This window comes from Carlito syrichta, unplaced genomic scaffold, assembly GCF_000164805.1.
Source record: "Carlito syrichta isolate Samal-C Ts95f unplaced genomic scaffold, Tarsius_syrichta-2.0.1 Scaffold303242, whole genome shotgun sequence".
Taxonomy (NCBI): domain Eukaryota; kingdom Metazoa; phylum Chordata; class Mammalia; order Primates; family Tarsiidae; genus Carlito; species Carlito syrichta.
Window position 1 is genome coordinate 252,963 of NW_007247338.1, and position 17,295 is coordinate 270,257.

Below are 17,295 nucleotides of genomic sequence, written 5' to 3' on the forward strand. Positions count from 1 at the left end.
TTATTTTAGTTTGCATCTTTCTGAGTTATAATAAAATTGTGGCTCTTTTTTTTTTGAATTGATGTCTCACTGTCATCCAGGCTGGAGTACAGCGGTAGGATCACAGCTCATTGCAGCCTCAAACTCCTAGGATTAAAGGATCCTTCCACGTCAGCCTCCTTAGAAGCTAGAACTACAGGTATAAGCCACCATACCTGGATAAATTTTTTTAAAAAAATTTGTTTGCAGAGATGATGTCGTCCTTTGCTGCCTTGGCTGGTTTCAAACTCCTGGGCTCAAGCAATGCTGCCTTGGCCTCCCAAAGTGCTGGAGTTCCAGGCGTGAACCAATGCATCCAGTCTGAAATTGTGACTTTTTTTGTTTGTGTTGGCTATTTAATTTTCATTTATGAATTGCCTTTTCAAGTCATTAACCTGTTTTCTATGTTTTAAAATTTTTTTAAGTGATTTGCTTGAACTTTTAAAAATACTGATCTTCAGTTTGTTGTAAATATTACAAGTATGTCCTCTCTCTTTTTAAAAATTTTTGCTTGAGGTGCCTTTTGAAAGTTATTATTTCATCATAGAGAAGTACTAAAATATTATGGAGTTAAGTCTTTTGAGATGTTCATTTTTCAGTTTCTAGGCTACTTTTCTTATGTAGATTATAAAAATATATTCCGAGCTTATAAATATATATTATTTATATTTTTCAATATTTTAACATTTTAAATTTGGAATTCTAGACCATTTGAATTTTATTTTTAAGTATGGGTTGGCATTGCATCTGACTTATATATTTTTTCTAACTAGTTGTATAAAAAAAAAAAAAATGCCACCTTACTCCCCCATCTTATATTACAGAGGTCCAAAGCCCCAGAGGAATTACATGTCTAGAATAATGTTTTTTTAATTGAGAGCATCCCCTCTACTCATATCATCCCCAGGAAACATTTGGCAATGATTGGAGACACTTTTGGTTGTCATGATGAAAGGGGTGCTGCTGGCATCTAGTGGCAGAGGCCAGAGATTAAAATGAATAGGACAGACCCCCACAACAAAAAGTTATCTGGTCTAAAATGTCAATAGTGCTGAGGTTGAGGAATCTTGGAGTTGTCACAGTATATGTATATAGGTTTGAGGGGAGAAAAAAATCTTACTTGAAAATGGTGTACAGGGCTGGGGGTAGTGGCTCAAGCCTGTAATCCCAGCACTTTGGGAGGCCTAGGCGAGAGGATTGCCTAAGCCCAGGGGTTCAAGACCAGCCTGGGCAACTTGGCGAGACCCTGTCTCTACAATAAATCAAAAAATTAGCTGTGGGTGGTAGCGCGTTCCTGTGGCTCCAGCTGCTTGGAAGGCTGAGGCAGAAGGATTGTCTGAGCCCAGCAGGTCGCGGCTGCGGTTGCCATGAATATGCCACTGCATTCCAGCCTGGGCGACAGAGTGAGATTCCAACTCAGAAAATAAAAAATAAATAAAATAAAATGGTGTACAAACATGTATTTAAAACTGTTATATAAATTAACTGACTTTTCATATCTGTTGATAAATCTTCCAAAAGTTGTTTGCATATTAGCTAGTCATGGTGATTTAGACATGCTGTTTTCCAGGTGAGAAAAAAAAAGTAAAATTTTCTGTTTCAGGAGCAATGTTAGTTCATTTCTATGAGATGCTCCCAATTTTTCATGACGTTGAAATATTTTCTTTTCACCGGCGCTAGAACAGACTGTTTAATCCACTGGACAACAAATGCATACACTAATTCTGCATTCTTTTCAAAGCTCTGATTTTAATCAGGCTGGGTGGGACTGAAAACCCACACTTTACCTCTCATATTGAAGACAATCAGACACAAAATAATCAAACACAAAATAATAATTGATGATAATGATTTCAAGTCCCATCCCAGACCTACTGAAGCAGAGACTCTGGATTTGGGGCCCAAGATTTTGTGTTTTCATCAAATGAACCAAATGATTCTAGGGTGAGCTGGTCTTGGGGGCCAGTGCTCTAGGAAGAGGTGTGAGGTGTTCTAATCCCTGTACCTCAACTTCCCTCAGCTTGACTCCTTCCCTAGAGAAGAATTTGGTCTCAGAAAATGAAAGAAGACTGGGGTTTTTAGGATTAAGTATTTTCCTGTATTCACCAGCATTAAAAAATGTGATAAAATGATGATTCATAATAACCCTGATCCCATCGAGGTTTTAAAATGTATATGGAAAAACTACAGGGTTGAAGACACACCCACATGAGCTACTCCTTTCTACGATGGCTAATGATAGTATACATTGGTTCAATTATTTTTAAATCTCAAAGTGGATTTAAATATTAATTAAGCGTCATAAAACCGGCTTGCATTTAACAAACAAATATAGCTAAGCTGACAGGTTAAGAGCACATCAACTTGATCTGCAGGTTGCCAACTGTAAGATGCTGTGATTCACCTAATATTACCTATGAAGCCGATTGTCTCACATGTAGTCTCAAGTGTATATATTATATACCAAATTCCAAAACCTCTGTGGCCACGTATTCATCAAATTCCACTGGAACCTTCAAGTAAAACTTCCTATGCTATCTTATACAGCTAAAGAGAATTGAAGTTGTTTAAAACTTTTGTTTAAAAATAACTATGACTTCAACTACTTATCTGTGTAGACTCTATCATATCATAAAGGCAAACAAAGCACTAAAGTGTAAGCCTAGGTGGATATAAACTAAGCACTGCCATTTGTAACTCCATATCTAATTCTGGGACTCACCAAAGCAGCTTCATACTTACCACTTCACTTCATAATGTGTAAAGGCCGTAAGATTGCATTTTATACGATAATTTTGCACTATAACTAATTTATTTTTTGTATGCTGGAGGCTTTTTTGCTTGAACAGGTTTTGTTTTGCTTCTGTTTTGTTTTGCTTTTAAAAATGTTTTAATACAACCAGGTGAGATAGTTTCTATTATCCTTCTCTCCTCTGGTGTTAATAGGTCCTTTTAACAAAAATTAAAAGGCATCTACTTATATTTTCACCCTTTGTGATTTTGGAAATTTTGATGTAGGCAGAAGAGAAATGACTGGGGATTATTTTAGTCCTGGAGCACTTGGAGGATAATCAGGCTTTGGAGGCTTCCAAATTTTGGGCTGAGGCTCAACCAGAGAGCAGCACGAAACACCACAACTCCTTGTGAAGGAAGAGGGGAACAAAGTGATGGAGAGGGTCACCCAAAGACACTGAAGCGGCAGGTGCTGTAGTTTCTTTGATTGGTGTGGGACAGAAGGCCAAGGTTGTTCAACAATGGTCTTGTCCTGGTCTGACTTTTAAAGTGATCACATTGGGGGGCCATAACATATAACCAGGCTGGCAAAGACATGGTGGATCAGCTGGCTTATTTTAGAGATGAGTTAGCTCTGGCCCAGTAGAGGGACACAATTTGTCCAAATGTTTAAGATTGGCTTCAGCATGATGGAAGCTCAGGCAAGCAAGGGGCAGTAGGAGTGAAAAGAGAAAGCACAGTAGGAAGTAGGATAAAGAGAGGCCCTTTATATCACCTCATAGCAATCAGGGGACATCCCAGAAACATGCGTTCTTGCCCTTTAAAGAGTTGTATGGTGTCTATGTATTCAGGGATTGTCTCTTCTTTCTATGCATTCCGGTTCTTGGATTGAGGTGCTAGGATTCTCAGCTTCAATTCCAGAACAAATCAGCATGTTTCCCATCTCACCCTGACACTAGTATTGACGTATATCACTCCCAGAAGCTTTCCTCCAAAGGTTCCTGTCCTGGGGTATTTATTTGATTGTCTGTGATAAGCCTGACATATTTTCAACAGGGAAAATGGAGTCTTAACTACATTAATACACACCGAACAAAATGAATCGAAAACAAACAACAAAAAAATTCCAGCCTGGGCAACTTGGCAAGACCTCATCTCTACAATAAATAATAATAAAAATTAGCCAGGCATGGTAGCGCACGCCTGTAGTCCTGGCTACTTGGAAGGCTAAAGCAGAAGGATCGCGGAGCCCAGTGGGTTAGCCCTGGGGTGACCGTGAGCGTGTCACTACACTCCAGCCTGGGTGACAGAGTGACACTCCAACTCAAAAAAAAAAAAAAAAAAAATCCAGAAACTTTATAAGCAATTTTAAAAACAATGCCCTTAAAGAAATAAAAGAATATTATATCCCACCTTCCCCTGCTCTTTCAAACCTGTCATATATCTAATGAAGAATGAAATAGTCAGGGATCAGAAAAGACTCCAGCTGTCACTAGGTTTAGTTTCTTGAAAATGTTTTCCCAGGGCCAAAAAAAGGGTAAGCATGGAGATGTATAAGTTTGGCTATGGGGCTTGTATATACTAACTGAAACCTAAAGACACAGGATCACCTAGCAGGAAGTCTCATCTAGAAAAAATAGTAGAAAAGAGTGGAATTCAACAGACCTTGGTTCAAATTTCAGCTCTGCCTCTCAACGACAATGGGCCACTGGACAATTTTCTGAGTTTCAGTTTGCTTGTCTATAAATTGATAATTATAACAACATCTTCCCCACAGCACTGCTGTAAAGCCTTAGCAAAACATAGGTGTGAGGCGCATAGCACAGTGCCTGGCAAGCAGAAGCTACTTAATATGTTGCTGCTATTTATTATTATTATTATTATTATTATTAGGATGAATATCAATTTGTAGACTTGAGATAAAAAAACATTAACAATAAAGCTGATTACTTAAACATTTTCTATCTTATTTTCAGTTAAAATAGATGAAGAGGCAGGAACAGGTGACCCCAAGAATAGACCATGATCTTTGGTAGTTACAGTTTAGTTCAAGCTGCCTGGCTCAGTGCTCAGCTGCTGTGACTGCCATGGGCTTTGCCATGTCAATCCTTAACAAGTGAGTGATTTGGGAGTTTGATATCTAACAATCTGTGTAGGCAGCCAAAACAAAAATTGACTTTAAGACAACACAGATTGGTTGTATTGAATCATTAGATCTGTCATTGGCTGACTGTGCACCATGACACTTCTGAAATAGGCAAAGACTTTGAAAAGACCATCTCCATTTGCCATAGCGAGGATCATCCATCCACCATTCCTTTCTGAAACCTGAAAACACTCATACTAGCAGTGTTTTTAAATTCATCTAAATGTCATTAGGGGAAAAAATGTTCTCACTTCTTTTTTCCCCATTAAGAAGTTACTTCATTTCCACAGCATCACTTTTTTCCCTCTTTCTCCCATAGATGGTCAATTCAAGAAAAGACAGGCACATTCTCTTGCTCATCACAAGAAATACAAAATGAAAATTCTTCTCTTTGTTACTGACTAAAAGTTTGTCACTTATTCCTTCTTTTATATTCACTCAAACTTGCACTTACTTAAAAAATCATTTTTTTCAAGGTAAATTTTTATAACTTTTTGATGGAGAATGTGGCAATATGTGTAAGAAATTTAAATATTTTTAATTCAGAAATTTATTTCTAGGAGCCACTGGTGGTAAACCAAAATATTAAAAGGAAATAATGAAAAATTGGAAATGGCATAAATAGCCATGTGTTTGAAATGGTTACATAAATTCTAGTTCATGTTAACAACAGAGTATTATTAAGTCATTACAAAAATATTGTAAAGGTATATTATATATAGTTCAAAAGTGTTCAAACTATCTTTTAACAGGAAAAACTAAGTCTCCTAAGCAGTATTTATTTAATAATTTTTAAGTTATAAACAGACATAAATAGAAATGGGACTAGAGAGAAATCTATCAGAATATTAACCAAGTAGTTTCCTGGGTGGTAAGAATATTGGCTTTTTATTATTTATTTTTGTTAACTTCTCTCTATTCTTCAAAATGTTTATAATAAACAGATTTATTTATTTATAATTTTTTTATTTTGAGTCAGAGTCACTCTGTCACCCACGGCCACTGCAGTCTTAACCTGATGGGTTCAGGTGATCCTTCCACCTCAACCTTCCAAGTTGCTGGAACTACAGGCACATGCCACCACGCCTGGCTAAGTTTTTGATTTATTGTAGAAATGAGGTCAAGACCATGGGCTCAGGCAATCCTCTCACCTCGGCCTCCCAAAGTGCTGGGATTATAGGCGTGAGCCACCTCACCTGTCCTATAAACAGATTTATTTTTATAATTAGACAGAAACACAATAATTATTTTAAATTTAAGAAAATATTACCAAGCTTATTTTAATCTAAGAGAAAAGCAGATCAGTTTAAGAGCAGAAAAAATCATAGATATGACCTACCTTAACGTAGATTCCATTTATTGAAGGAGGACTGATTCTGGAATGGTTGGATGCTACATTAGAAAGGAAGGCTGAAGCCACAGAGGAAACAAGACATCGACCACGCAGAGCTTCCTCTATAATTAGCCATCACCTTAGCAACTGGTTTCACTGTCTCAGGCTTAAATTCTTCTGTAGTTGTTTTAATCTCTGGATACCATTTTTATTCTGTCTGCCTGGTGGAGTTCGTTAGGTAGCGTTTCCCTTGTGCAGGGTGTACAGCACTAAGGTCATGAGAGATATTAGCTGATGTCTGGCCATGCTGTTATATCCCTTGAACCACATGGTGTGTGAGTTAGTCTCTATTAGTTTCCTATTGCTGTTATAACAAATTATTCTCTTATATGTTAGAGGTCATAATTTTTTTAAATTAAAATTAAATTTAATTTAATTTTAGAAAGTAGGATTTATTGAGAGGACCGAAAAGCTATTTTGAAGATGTGGGGTATACTTCAGGATTAGGTATACAAATGGTCATTGTATTTTTAAAACAGAGTTTATTAGCAAGGAGAAGGGAAAAGGAAGATGCGTGGCAGAAAGAATGGGCAAGTTTCTTGAAAAAAGAAAAACTGCCTGGAGGTCATAATTCTAAGGTCAAGGTACCAGTAAGCCTGTATTCCCTTGGAGACTTCAAGGGAGAACCTGCTTCCTTGCCTTTTCCAGCTTTCCTGCATTCTTTGGCTCTTACTGGCATCATTCCAACCTCCTAGGTCATTGTAATATCTCTTCTGTGCGACTCTGACCTTTCCTTGTGATTACATCGGGGCCACTCACATAATCCAGGATAAACTCCCCAACTCAAAACCCTAGTTTAATACATCTGTAGATTTCCTTTTGCCATTTAAGGTAACATACTCATAGACTTCTGAGATGTAGAATATAGACATCATGGGGTGTAGGGAGTAGACATCATGTGGTTCATATTAAACCATCATGTGGTTTAATATCTCCCACAGCCCTTGTGCTGTACACCCTACACATGGGAAACACTGCCTAAAAAACTCCACCAGGCAGACAGAATAAAAATGGTATCCAGAGATTAAAGCAACAGTGGAAGAATTTAGGCCTGAGGCCGTGAAGTCTGCTGATTACAGGGGAAGCTCTGAGTGGTCAATGTCCTGTTTCCTCCCACGACTCTGGTCTTCCTTTCTAAGATAGCATCCTTTAACAGTTATTCATCCTTTTCCAGTTTCCCTATCAAATTTCCTTCAATCTTCTGAGTGCATTCGGGAGAAAGTCTAATTTTAGCTTATATTTTTGTTTCTAGCAAAATTTCTCTTTCAAACAGAAAGCTCACACTGAACAAAGAGAAGACAGTTCTAAAACACAGGTGCACCGACTAGTCATGACATTTATCTACTTTACTGCAAATCATCTGCTTTTTAGTTGTTATTATGTTATGATTACCTTCAACTTTTGGCAAATGAATCTTTCTTTCCCATTTAGAATAGCTGTATAAAATTTCTTTTACAAAGATATTTAAGTTAAATAAGTAAATGGATTTTTGAGACTTTTAAACAAACAATATTATAATTAACATGGAGATTTGGCAAACATTGTGAATGACTAATGTGAATGACTAAACTTGGGAAGTATTGCCTCAGGAGAATACCGCCCTACTTAAGATTAGAGAAGAATCATGTCATTCATGTCATTCGGGGATGACTATACTCTCATTTTAGCTCTGCAAGAAGACTCTTTTGAGGAATATGACACAATTTTATTTCTGACTCTTTTGACAGTTGGTCCTGTACAGGGGTAGAAGGTGAGTCAACAAGACAAGAGAAATCCTTTTTTCACTCATAAAGAGTGAAAATCACTGGTGGAAAAATATGTGGGGCAGTATTTATTCGACGTGGGTAATATGAAGGTCACTTTGCAAAACTTACTGATAGGTTTAGGTAAGTTCCTGCACTCATGTGGCCTTTCTCTGGTAGAGGACTACAAATCAGGGCAGTGCAAGGTAGAAAAATTTGGGGTCCCTAGGGAAAGGAACAATAAAGTGCTATAGAGTTCAGTCAGGGAGATGTTCCTTTTAGTTTGAAGCAGAGAATGGAATAGAGCAAGCATGGAGAGGATTAGGGAACTCTTCATGGTGAAGATAGTTTTTCTTCAAAGACTTTGCCAAGAATTTTTTTCAAGAAGTATTTAGGTTTTCCCTGAGGGCGACCTGAATATTAAGAAGGTTTCCCAAGTATCAAATACTTTCCAGACACTGTGCTTTGGGATCCGTATATATTACTATAGTAATAACTCTAAAGCAACGAGATTGGTTTTCTTATCCCCACTCTATATAAGTGCAAACTGAGTCTCAGAGAGGATAAGTCACTTTCCTGAGACCACATAACTTGTAAGTAGCAGAAATTTTTTTTCCAGTACTGTTTAGGTGCAGTGTTGGTAAACTTTCCCTGCAATAAACTGATTTCAGAGACATTTGTTTGCTGATAAGTGCTTCTCCCAGTCTGCAACTAATTGAGCTTGTTTACAGGAATCCTGCTTCAGCCACAGTTTATCCGTTCTCACTCAGAAGCTCCTTCCTAGAGCTTATCTGGAGCTGTCCAACAGGCCTTGCTGTGATGATAGAAACTGTCTATATGTGTGCAATAACCACTAAGTACATGTGGCTATCAAGCACTTGGTATGTGGCTAGGCTAAGAACTAAATTTTTAATTTGATTAGAATTAATTAATGCCTGAGCCCGCGGGTTCGAGATCCACCTGGACAACTTGGCGAGACCTCATCTCTACATAAAATCAAAAATTACCCGGGTGTGATAGCACACACCTGTAGTTCCAGCCACTTGGAAGGCTGAGGTGGAAGGATCGCCAGAGCCCAGCAGATCGAGGCTGCGGTGGCTGGGAGCATGCCATTGTACTCCAGTCTGGGCGACAGAGTGAGACTCCGACTCAAAAAAAAAAAAAAAAGAATTAATTAAAATAGAAACTTATATAGCCTCATGTGGCTACTGTATTTGAAGAACAGTATATAGCTAGACTTATCAATCTTTAAAGTTAAAAAAAAAATCATCCACACTCTTATTTCATAGAAGACAATGAGGCCCAGAAAACGTGACTTGCTCAAGGTAAAACAAAGTAAATCTTGAAAAAAAATCAATTATGCTAAACAGATACAGAGCCTTGCTTTTAGAAATTAAGATGCCTGACTCTCAATACCATGTTTGCCTTATGCTGGAGAAGGTAGGAAACATGAAGAATAAGTTGAAAAATTTGGTTACTAGTTTATGGTGAGACAGTGGATGATCTCCAAAGGTCACTCAGGAAGGATGTGGTCACCACTAAAGGCTGGCCATGTCCATGTGTGAGGCATAACTGATAAAATATTGAATCTGTCTGGGGGAGTACCTTCACCTTTCAGAAGTGCTAATGTTAAGATATTTTTGTAAAACCTAAAATAAAATATAAGAGTAAAAGAAACACTGAAATAAAAAGAATATGGCATACAATAAGGAGGAGAAAAAGATAAAAAGGAAAGTGTCTTACATAGTAGCTACACTGTTTTAAATATATACACATACAAATATTTGCATATATGATATGCATGATACATAATTAAATATACTTATACATAGAAAAATACATAAACTTAGATGAAATAAACAATATTCTACAAAAATATACAAAAATTGATGCGAACAGAAAAAATTCACCTGTAATGCTATATTTTCACACCTAGGTAAGTAAATACAGGTGTTCATTGGATTATATTCTGTATGGTTTTATATCTGAAATGTTTCATAATAAAATGTAATAGCATAGAAGATAAAGAGAGATGGACAAGATAAAAATGGAAAGAAAACAAAAAAACAATTAGCAAAAAACACTGGAGGCTGTAAAGTACAGAATTGCATATAAGTACATTCGTGATCTTGAGAAAAACCAAGTTCAAACGTCAAAGAAAAAGAGATGAAAACAATGACAGAGAAGATGTCAGGTATTTGTCTAAATAAACAGATAGCTGAGTTTCTTGGCCAGACTAAAGCAAAGGAATAGACATGTCAATACAAAGACATAACAGAAAAACACCTGAGTTTTTCTGAGTTAGAGAAAACATATGCATGCAGATTGAAAGGGCTCACTGTAAAATTAAAATAAGAGGAAATACCTTTGCATACATGTGTTTGCTAAGTTTTTTTTTTTTTATTTGTAGGAATGAAGACAAAACCACAAACATATAATCAGAGAAGTAATTATTTACTTATTTTTTTATGTTGAGAAAGCAGGACTTATTGAGAGGACAGAAAAGCTCTCACAGTGGGGGTGGGCCGGAGGGTGTTGCCAATTTGGAGCTGAAATCTGGTGCTTATATAGCCCTAAGACTGAGCTGATTGGCTAGCACTAGCTGTGAACTGATTGGTTGTTTTCCAATCTCAGGAGCAGGAAGTCTGTTACTTTTTTACCAGAGTCCCACCCTGTTTTCTGCATTGTTTGTTATTTTGTTACTGGGTGACCCACCCTGTCTGTCTGCCCTGTCAGCAGAGTTGTTTACTAGCTGTCTACTCTGTTTGATCCTTTGGACTCATCCTGTCTGTCTGCCTAGTTGATTTCTAGCTACCTCCTCTCTCATTCCACCCTCTGGAGAAGTAATCCTAACTACGTTAGGGAGTGAGGACAATAACCAACCTTGCTACTTCCTGCTGATTATGGGCATCATATGGGGATGGTAGCTAGAGATTATCCAGAGAGTGATCTAAGGGTCCTCAGTAGTAGTTAGTTTCCATACAAGGTTCCATCTGCATCACTATCTGGAGTTTGATGGCTTCCTTCTGTTGAGCCCCACATTGGGTGAAAAATCTAATACGGATTTTTCATGTCAGCCCAGGCTTCAAGAGTGTTGGCTTGATGGATTGGTAGCCGAGCCCCAGGAGTGTTGACTCTAATGGGCTCCCAAGCCAAGCCATGAGAGTATTGCGGCTTGGTTTTTTTTTTAATTTATTTATTAAAAAAAGCCAGCCCCCAAAAGTGTCTCAGCTTTGGAGTCTCGACTTCTGCTGGCAGCTCTCCTGCTTCAGCCAACCTCCAGGGTGCACAGTTCTTCAACTCTGATGATCTTCTGCAGCTTTTCAGGTCGGGGTTCTTGTCTCCTGTCCAGGAAGAATGAGGGACATGGATGGCCAGAAAGTTGAGAAAGCAGGATCTATTGAGAGGATAGAAAAACTTCCAGAGTGAGAGGGGACCCGAGGGGGTTGCCCAGAAGTAATTATTTTTAAAAATCACAACAGGTACCCTACAAGTGTATAAAAACTAAGGTATAACTTTAGATTTTTCTGTTGTAATGCTAAACTTCAGAAGAAAATAGAAAAATCTTTCTAGAATTGTGTGGTAAGAAGATATTTTGATCCTTTGTGTTAAGGCAACAAAACAATGCGATAAAGTAGCAAACAGCATTCTTTCAAGGACTCAGACGTATTCAATACATATTTCTTTTTCTTTTAATTTTTACTTTTTAAAGTTGTGGGGTACAAATCAGCATTGGGTATATAAGTGGTTTCTGTACAGGTGAAGTTTTGGGCCTCCCATTGGACCTCACTGCACCTGGATTAGGATCAGGCACCCTTACTGATGTTATGTTCCTCCTCCTTCCTCCCCTGGCAGTGTCCTGCTACTGCCAATCCCTTTTTTGTAGTATTATGATAGGTGCGCAGGGTCTACTTGTGAGTGAGTACACGTGGTGCTCAGTTCTTTGTTTCTATGATAGATCACTGAGTGTGATAGACTCCAAATCCATCCAAGTTGCTGTGAAGTCCATAGTTTTGTCCTTCTATATGGCCGCATAATATTTCATCATGTGTATGTATCCCATTTTTTTATCCAGCCCAGTTTCGATGGACAGCGCAGTTGGTTTCATGTTTTTGCTGATGTGATTAGTGCTGCAATAAGCATGTGTGTACAGGTATCTTCTTTGTAGAATGATTTGAGTTCCTTGGGGTATATTCCCTGAATTGGGATTGCTTGGCTGTATGGAAGATCTTCAATACATATTTCTTCCTGAAAAAGTTTCTTGGCCGGGCTCAGTGGCTCAGCCTGTAATCCCACGCTTTGGGAGGCCGAGGTAAGTGGATTGCCTGAGCCCGCAGGTTCGAGACCCGCCTGGGCAACTTGGCGAGACCTCATCTCTACAATAAATCAAAAAATTAGCCGGGCATGGTAGCGCGTGCCTGTAGTTCCAGCTACTTGGAAGGCTGAACAGAAGGATCGCTGGAGCCCAGCAGGTCGAGGCTGCGGTGGCCGGGAGTGTGCCACTGCACTCCAGTCTGGGTGATGGAGTGAGACTCAAAAAAAAAATTTTTTTTTGAAACATATGAGGAATGCCAAAAAAAATGTAGACACATTTTAAGTATGACATTAGCTCAAAAGATGGCATTAATCAAATGAATGCTAGCACCACCATGCAACAGGTAGGACAGTCAAAGGAAATGGCAGAAGTATGGTTGAACAAACATCATAATACACACTACTACCATAATTTAATTCAACTTCTAAAAGTAATACATAACATCTCTTAAAATGTGTATTCCTATTTTGGCACCTCTGTGTATCAAATAACTAAGAGATATATTAAAAAGAAGATAAAGTTAAAATTAGATAAATATAAATAGCTGTGGAAATACAGATGTGTATTATATGGCTGCCAAAAATCCACTTAAAGAAGCCGCTTAGCCTCAAACTATACTTATAACTTATATTTGTATTTTATAATTATGTATTATATACACATTTTATTCTGTAATATGAATAAGTGTTTCATTATAACATTAAACATTGTGAGGGTCCACCTATACTTGAGACATGTCCTGTGGAGTATGTGACTGAATCTTCCCTTTGCTCCATCCCAATATAGATTTGTTGGCTTCTCTTTGTTGTCATGCTTTGATAATGTCTAAGACCAGGCGTTCCTTACCTAAAACAGAGTTTCCAGGGAATTTTTTTTCTTTGAGGGTGAAGGTAGAGTAGCAGGATGCAAACGGAATTTTCTTTAAGTGCTTATTTTGATAAGGCTTATTAAGAGTCCATAAGATTTCAAATAAACTAGCCTTCTCAACTCTGTTGACTGGTTTTGTCAGGAAAGCAATTCACATACAGACTCAAAAGGCAAACAAGATACAGAAACAAGAAGCAAACAAGATACAGAAAGAAGGAAGGTTTGATTCCAGAATTCCTCCGCAGATGGAATTTAGAGACAATCTGGTTGGAAATTGAATGGAGGGAGACTATGAAGCTTGAAGCTACGTTCCATAGACAATTCTGTTTTTATATTATTTACTTTCTTGTAACTATACAAATAAAAATAGAAAAAATTGTGCTTTTATTTATACTTTATGTAAGATTTTTAATGGTTGCACAATATTGTTGAATTATTATTTTCATTTGGGTTGGCTTCATTTGGAGTGGGAGATTGATGGTGCTGATGGAGGTTTTGATGGGACTGAAGATCTGTCCCATCTTGGACAAGAGAAAGTCTTTCATTGACCATCAAGGTATTATCAGCAATCTTTTTTCACCCGACTCCAGAGCCCTTACTAAATGACATAACAACTCTAAAATGTAATGAGAACCACATCAATGTTTTGCAATTTCTAAATGTGTACTAAAATATGAGTGAAGGATTGTGTAGTTAAGTCAATGGGAATTCTGACTTGAGTAACTGACATTTTCCCTTGGGGCATTGTACACATCACAGAAAGTATCAGTCCAGAAAATTGAGCTTTGGGTGGGACTAGCAATTAATTCAAATTAATGAATCTGTACTGAATGTTTTCTGTTTTCAGGTTATCTTGCTAAGAGTCAAAAAATCAAGAGATTAAGTCAAAACTTGGAAACAACCCACATGTCCTTTTAGGGGTTAAATGAGTAAACAAATGGGGTGGAGGCATACCATAGGATACTATTCAGCAAACAAGAGAAACAAACTTGATATGCACAACAACTTAGATGGAGCTCAAGGATATTATGTTGCATTAAAAAAGTCAATATCAAAAGGTCATATACTGCATGATTCCACTTATACAATATTATAGAGATAGAGAACAGATTAGTGGTTGTCAGGAGTCAAGTTCATGGAGAGTTGGGGGCGGTGATGGTGGTGGTTCATGACTATAAAGGGACAGTCAAAATGTCATGGAGTGACATTTTGTCTTAATTGCTCCTTTCTCAATCTACTTAAAATTTATTAGGGAGCTATACTTACACAAAACTCTCCAAAAAATAATTCTGGAGGAAATAAAAAGTGATTTAGAAGAAAGAGTAGCAATTCTGGGGCATGAGGTTCAGGGAAACCTTTTCAGAAATGATGATGTTTTGACCAGACTTTGAAAAACATGTATAAGTTTCCTATGAGTGGAGAATGGAGAGGTGATCAGAGCTGAGCAAAGCCCTAGTGGTGAAACACTTGCCTTACTCTTTGATTAGTGAGTATCAAAAAGACCATCATTTGAGCCAGGCTTCATGTCTCTGAATTTGAATACATTTGACATAAATTTGTACTGATTAAAATTAATATTATTACTTAACCTCATTCTATAAAAAATAGAAATGGGATATTTTAGGCTTGAGAAACTATACTAACCTGGTGATCTTGTTGTAAGGTTGCAAAAACGAGTTTCTTGCTGTGTATGAGGGTAAAAAACTAAGGAAAAACTTTTTTGTCAACTTTTCTATAAATTTGTATTACAAGTTTGTAGTCAATTTTCCCATCAATGAAGGATGTCTAGACTGTATTATTCTTTGTACTTAATTTTTAAGTATAAATTAAGATTTAATTATAAATTTCTGTTACTATGAGTTCTTAATTTATAAAAGTCTCAAGTTGAAAATAATTTTTAAAAATTGTCAAGTAGTACTCTTCTGGCAATCGGATATTAGAATTGCCCTCCAATATTCAGAAATGAATAAATTGTTTCTTTTCCTCGTTCAGAGTCTCTATTAGAAGGATATTTCTTAAAATTGGTATCTAAAATTTTTAAATGGTCTGAGCCATATACATAATTCAGTCAAAGAAGCATAAATTACAGTTGATTTCATGTGTACCCAAAATTAATATTTGATTTGTTTTCTTAACCTGCTGTAACCATTGTATCATTACTATATGAAAAATTAAAATGCATAAAATAAATCACATGTTATTATTCTGACACAACTAATTTTATTTATTTATTTATTTGAGTTGGAGTCTCACTCTGTCGCCCAGACTGAAGTGCAATGGCCGCTCCCGGCCACCGGAGCCTCGACCTGCTGGGCTCCGGCGATCCTTCCGCCTCAGCCTTCCAAGTAGCCGGAATTACAGGCATGCACTACCATGCCCAGCTGATTTTTTGATTTATTGTAAAGATGAGGTCTCACCTGCCCAGGCGGGTCTCGAACCCGCGGCTCAGGCAATCCACTCACCTCAGCCTCCCAAAGGCACGGGATTACAGGCTGAGCCACCGAGCCCGGCTAATTTTATTTTTAAAACAGATTGCTTCTGTTTTCATTATATGCAAATATTTTATAAAGTTATATAATTATTTTAATATTTGTATATATTTACAATCAGAGTTTTACCAGTTTCATTTTTTTCTCCTCACATAACATTATATCATGGGTATTTTTGCATATTACCACATGGTTTTCTTTTTTTATGTTATATGTATTTATATTGTATTCTTACAATAAAGTAATCTAAGGAAAAGAAAATACTATTAAGAAAATAATAAGGAAGAGAACATATGTGTACTATTCATGAAGTGGAAATGGATCATCATAAAGGTCTTCATCCTCATTGTCTTCGGGTTGGGTAGGCTGAGGAAGAAGAGAAAGAGGAGGGATAGTCTTACTGTCTCAGGGGTGACAGAGGCAGAAAAAAATCTCCGTGTAAGTGGACCTGCACAGCTTAAACCCAACCACATGGTTTTCATAGTGATCATCATTCCCTGTCAATGCATATCCGTTAACTTGATGAGTGCTTAGTTTGGAGAGAAGACCAACTCCAGGACCCCCACCTTGTGGATTTGCCAGCAGGGCAGGTCAGTATCATGGAGCTGGCCCTGAAGTTTCCAAGGTTCGTCTCTCTTAGAGAACACAACAGGAGGGGAGCAGTCTGCATCAAGAAGCTTGGTCAAATTTACAAATTTGCCCAGAATCTCTTGTTGGTGTTTTAAAATCCACTTTCTAGGCAATGGTCAAAGTGATCTTCATAAAAAATACAGTGATTAGGTTTTCTTTAGGTTAAATCCTTTGGCAGCTTCCGATTGCTTTTAAGATGAGGGAAGAGCATCTTTAACATTTAGACACTACCTAGCCTAGTTTCTGTTTCCATCTCTAGCTTTATCTCTCACTGTGTTCCCGTTTGTTAGTTTTTCATGGAATATTCAAACACCTTAAAGGAAAAAAAGTCTATAAGAAAGGCACTACGTGCTGCACAAAGAAAACTCCCTATGTTTATAAAATAAAATTGATCTAGAGTTGTAGTACAGTTGATTTCTGCTGCAGTGAAAATAATTCTATCCATTTATTCTATTATGGATGCAAGAACCCATTTACCCTTACAACCAAGCTTAAGATTACAAGAGGAGATTGGTGTCTGGAAGAATCTTAAGGGAATTTCCGATGTTGAAAATACCAAAGATAGAATGTCTAAGACATAATCAGGATAGCCAAGAAACTTTTATAATGAAGTTACAGGCCCTTCCTAATTTCATACTATGCCCATTACCATAGCAACCCATATAAATGAAAAGACGATAAAGGTTTTCACATAAGATCTTAAAGGGATTTAAACCCTCCTTTGAAGTTTCAGACTTTACCATGCTTCATGCTAAAAATTGCAATTTAATTAGATTTAATTCCAAATGAGTAACAACATATTTATTTTTTATCCAATCCACCTAATCATTTATAGAGACCTGTAGATGGCCCCATGCAAAACTATCTCTAAATATAATGAACACTACTGCAATTAGCTTGGGAAACAAATTCCATTATACATTTCTCTGGACTTTTTTAGTCAGTCTGATTTAAGATAATGT

At 37.2% G+C, this 17,295-nt stretch overlaps 1 protein-coding gene across 2 annotated transcripts in view; it reads right to left on the reverse strand.

The window, feature by feature from the left end:
• Positions 1 to 6,309, reverse strand: part of LIPM (lipase family member M) — a 35,300-nt gene extending 28,991 nt beyond the window's left edge. For both annotated transcript variants that reach the window (XM_008058187.1, XM_008058186.1), the window contains exon 1: positions 6,237 to 6,309. The gene's annotated coding sequence lies outside the window, so the exon portion shown is untranslated. The remainder of the gene's footprint in view (positions 1 to 6,236) is intronic.
• Between the last annotated feature and the right edge of the window lie 10,986 nt (positions 6,310 to 17,295).